The following is a 5,362-nucleotide window of genomic DNA, read 5'->3' on the forward strand; positions in this document are numbered from 1 at the left end:
TGATCGTCACATTATAACACCCCCACGGCTGAAAGGGCGAGCATGTTTGGTGTGACGGGGATTTGAAACCGCGACCAACAGACTGCGAGTCGAGTGCCCTAACCACCTGGCCATGCCGGGCCCATGGCTTATTTAAATGGGGATTAAAAAGTTTCATAAAATATTTGTTTAAATAACAAGTCCCTGAAGAACGGCTCTCTCAGTTTCCTGCAAGAAAATCATAACAAGCACGTCTATCAGCAAGATTATTCACGCTTACTCTCATTTTCTTTCCTTCTTCTAAGTAAAGATCTTTAAAAAGAAAACAAGTTAAACATTTTTTTGTTTTCAAATTAGAAAAAAAGTTTCGTAAATAAAAATTGCGATCAGTTAGATCTTTTAGGGGTTTCTAAAACTAGTCTTTAAGGGGCTTATAAAACTAGTCTTTAAGATGCTTATAAAACTAGTCTTTAAGTAGCTTATAAAACTAGTCTTTAAGATGCTTATAAAACTGGACTTTGGGGGTTTATAAAACTAGTATTTAAGGGGCTTATAAAACTAGTCTTTAAGATGCTTATAAAACTGGACTTTGGAGGTTTATAAAACTAGTCTTTATGGGGCTTATAAAACTAGCCTTTAAGGGGCTTATAAAACTAGTCTTTAAGAGGCTTATAAAACTAGTCTTTAAGTGGCTTATAAAACTAGTCTTTAAGAGGCTTATAAAACTAGTATTTAAGGGGCTTATAAAACTAGACTTTAAGGTGTTTATAAACTAGTCTTTAAGAGGCTTATAAAACTAGTCTTTAAGTGGCTTATAAAACTAGTTTTTAAGAGGCTTATAAAACTAGACTTTAAGGGGTTTATAAAACTAGCCTTTAAGGGGCTTATAAAACTAGTTTTTATGGGACTTATAAAACTAGTCTTTAAGTGGCTTATAAAACTAATCTTTAAGAGGCTTATAATACTAGCCTTTAAGGGGTTTATAAAACTAGACTTTAAGGTGTTTATAAAACTAGACTTTAAGTGGCTTATAAAACTAGTAAATCTTGTGGTACTGAGCTTCGCTGATATTTCTCGGAAAATGATCATCAAATATCTTCAAAATGTTATGCAGAATAACATTTCGAACACGGACAACAAATGAAAGCAAGTAATATGAACAAACAAAATAAATCTCCATTCACAAATAACTTTATCCACTGGCCAGCTTCTATGTTCTTTAGAACTGTAACGTACTGCTGGAGCGAAGAAAAAGACTTCCAAAAAATGCCCTTAGAAGACAACGACAGAATCAAGAATTAATGAAGTACCACAAAACGTCTTTATAAGACAACGACAGAATCAAGAAGTAACGAAGTACCACAAAACGTCCTTACAAAACAACGACAGAATCAATAATTAACGAAGTATCACAAAACGTATTTACAAGACAACAACAGAATCAAGAATTAACGAAGTACCACAAAACGTCTTTACAAGACGAATCAAGGATTATTGAAGTACCACAAAACGTTCTTACAAGACGAATCAAGAATTAATGAAGTACCACAAAACGTCCTTACAAAACAACGACAGAATCAAGAATTAATGAAGTACCACAAAACGTTCTTACAAGACGAATCAAGAATTAATGAAGTACCACAAAACGTCCTTACAAAACAACGACAGAATCAAGAATTAATGAAGTACCACAAAATGTCTTTACAAGACAACGACAGAATCAAGAATTAATGAAGTATCACAAAACGTCCCTACAAGACAGCGACAGAATCAAAAAAGAATTAATGAAGTACCACACTTTCAAGTTAGATGAGAGTCTTAGTGCACTACACCACAAACCTTAATTAGCTCTATCAAAGAATATTCAAAATAATATATACATGGGAAAGAACCCCATAACCATACTCATTTTCAACTTCTACAGTTACCTGTATCATCCCTTGAAATGGGCTTATCGTACCACAGAAAGTAGATACAGACACGGGATCAATCTAGTACAAGCCTCTATGGAATAGTTGTTATAGTATGTAACTTTCACCGAAGCAAGATAATTAGTGCATTTATATAACCTTCATAAACTTGGTTTACCAGGAAGACGCTACACCTCCATGCAGAAGAACTGCGTGAAATTTAAGAAAGATTACTTGAATATACCTGAATAAAAATATGTTATACAGTTGTCAGAGAAGGGTAAAATATGATGATACTAATGTTATCACAACGTCATTATAAAACTCTGGGAAGTATGATTAAAACCAAAGAAAAACTTTTCTTATCCTCGTGACTAGAGACAGGTCCTTTTATGTTTTATTTAGACAGTTTTTAATCTCTAGCAAAGACATTATCTGTATAACAACACTTCTGTAAGCTATGGTTTAACTTATTTAAATGTTTTTGTCCTCGTTATTTTGACACAAGATAAAATAACCTTTATTAAGAAAGTTAATCTGCATAAATACAAAGACAATAGTTTTGTTTTAATTATTTGTTGGTTTCACTTGATCTTACACATGCAGTTTTTCAGCCATTCAGATATTACATAAAATTAATACAGAAATCAACCGAAAGAGCATTATAAATACTTTTAATAGAAAAAAAGATACAGTCACGTGATTTTCTTATAGCAAAGCCACACCGGGCTATCTGCTCTGTCCACGGAGGGTAATCGAACCTCTGATTTTAGCGTTGTAAAGCCGTAGACTTACCACTGTCCCAGCGGGGGACAATACAGTCACATGAAGTGCACACGTGTAGAGAACGCATTTATCAAGGTCGAAAATATATTTACAATATACAATAACGTAGATGGAAGGAGTCAATGTCACTAGAATATCACTTATGTTTCAGGGTTGGTTTGTTTAAGCTAAAAGAAAGCTATCTGGGCTAGCCTCCCCTAATTTTTAATATTGATAGACTACAGGGAGGTCAACTTGTCAATACCATCCCCCATTAGCTCTTGGCTTGCTCTTATCAGACCGAATAGTGCGATTTAACTTTCACTCTTATAAACCACTCACGGCGGAAAGTGATTTCTTTCATTTTTATTTTTTTGGTGGTAACGGGACGATAAACATTGGACCACCTCAGATTCACACAGCCCGGGACTCTAACCACTTTGCCGCACTCGGCCACGTTCTAATATAACAACAACTGTACGACAGTTCGTTAGCGTATCTTGAAAAACACTTTTTCTACGAGTTTTAGAAATTCATGTCACTCTGATTCCTCCACTATATATATATATATAAGTTGGCAGTGACAGAGTAGAAGGAAGGCAGCAAGCAAACACCACCCACCGCCAACTCTTGAGTTACTTTTTTTATCCACAAATAGTGGGACTTACCACGAATAGCTGGTGATGGGTGAAAATAATTATCTCAGGTGAAATAGAAACTTCTCCTGATTAGTGTGAAGATGTATAAGCAATGATTATCATCCACATGATGAGAAAAGGAACACATTTAGCTCCTTGAACACAAAGATTACCATTGAAATGATGAACAAAAACATATTTATCTCATTGAATACAAGGATTATCATTGAAATTACGAACAAAACACGTATTTAGCACCTTGAACGTAAAGATTACCATTGAAATGATGAACAAAAAACATATTTATCTCATTGAATACAAAGATTATCATTGAAATTACGAAAAAAAACACATATTCAGCTCCTTGAACACAAAGATTACCATTGAAATGATGAACAAAAACATATTTGGTTCCTTGAATACATGAACAGATATCAAGTAGCTGATCAAGAGGAAATGTTTCAAAACCATCTCAATGTCCAATAAAACTTATGAATGAGATTTACTAAGAAAGATTCCTGTCATACACAATTGTAAACAATAAAAGATTAGACTGAAGATTCCATTTTCAAAGGTATATCTTAAAACAGTCTGTGTTTACTTTCGAACTCTTCCAAAGCAGAATGTTGACCTTGAAGTTTTTCAAATACATTTGGTTTGTTGTATTTCGCGCAAAGCTACACGAAGGCTATCTTCACTAGCAGGTTCGTAATTTAGAAATGATCGAGTGGAAAGAAGGTAGCTAGTCAGCAACGCCCACTGCCAACTCTTGGACTACTCTTTTACCAACGAAAAGTATGATTGACCGTCAATTATAACGCTCCTACGAATGAAAGGGCGAGGCCCACTGCCAACTCTTGGACTCCTCTTTACCAACGAAAAGTGGGATTGACCGTCACATTATAACGCTCCTACGAATGAAAGGGCGAGGCCCACTGCCAAATCTTGGACTCCTCTTTACCAACGAAAAGTGGGATTGACCGTCACATTATAACGCTTCTTATAACGAATGAAAGGGGGAACATAATTGGTGAGGAGATTTTAACCCGTGGCCCACAGATTGCGAGTTAAGTGCCCTAACCATCAGTCATGCCAAGCACACATTTTGTTTCGTCCAGAATCAAGTTAACCAAGAAGATTCAAATATACTTACATGAGATATTGGGGACAAAAATAAAACATATAGAGAGTCTGTAACTAGTACAACACTCTAATTGTATTTTGTTTGAATTCACTTTTTTATGGTAAATGAAATTTAGAACTTACTAAATTAACAGTTTCATTTCACAATCTTTCATAATGCACTTAAAGTAGGACTAAAATAATGTAAAGGTAAAAACGTTTATTCCCAGTTTTAACTTTATTAGAACAGAGCTTAACAATAGTTTTTGAAAATAAGTTTTATTGGATGAAATTTGATAGTCTAAATTCATCGTTTTGTTTGTTTTCCCATTTAATAAGCATATTAAACTAGACGTAAAATGCATAATTTAAACATGGGCGTCATATTGTTATTTTTGTATCTCTCAAGTAACATTTGTTGGTAATATAGCTACGCATGGCGTTAAATTGAACCTTAAAATAATTAGAGGTGAATTGTTCCGTATATCATATACGTGAACACGTATTAACAGCAACATTTCTGTACTTATAAAATATGATAAATATGACTCTAAAAAGGATTATTGTTACAGATTGCTTAAATTATCATTTAATATATATATATAGAATAGCAAAACCTTTACACTAATGATACTGCTTAAATTATCATTTAATATATATATAGAATAGCAAAACCTTTACACTAATGATACTGCTTAAATTATCATTTAATATATATATATAGAATAGCAAAACCTTTACACTAATGATACTGCTTAAATTATCATTTAATATATATATAGAATAGCTAAAACCTTTACACTAATGATACTGCTTAAATTATCATTTAATATATATATAGAATAGCAAAACCTTTACACTAATGATACTGCTTAAATATCATTAATATATATATAGATAGCACAACCTTACATTAATGATACTGCGTAGTCTGGATTACTTAAGTAA

At 33.3% G+C, this 5,362-nt stretch overlaps 1 protein-coding gene across 1 annotated transcript in view; it reads right to left on the reverse strand.

Annotated features, from left to right (window-relative positions):
• The window catches only part of LOC111086612, an 88,680-nt gene that overhangs the window by 11,660 nt on the left and 71,658 nt on the right, over positions 1-5,362 (reverse strand). The window lies entirely within an intron of this gene.

This window comes from Limulus polyphemus, unplaced genomic scaffold, assembly GCF_000517525.1.
Source record: "Limulus polyphemus unplaced genomic scaffold, Limulus_polyphemus-2.1.2 Scaffold1252, whole genome shotgun sequence".
In the NCBI taxonomy this organism is placed as follows: domain Eukaryota; kingdom Metazoa; phylum Arthropoda; class Merostomata; order Xiphosura; family Limulidae; genus Limulus; species Limulus polyphemus.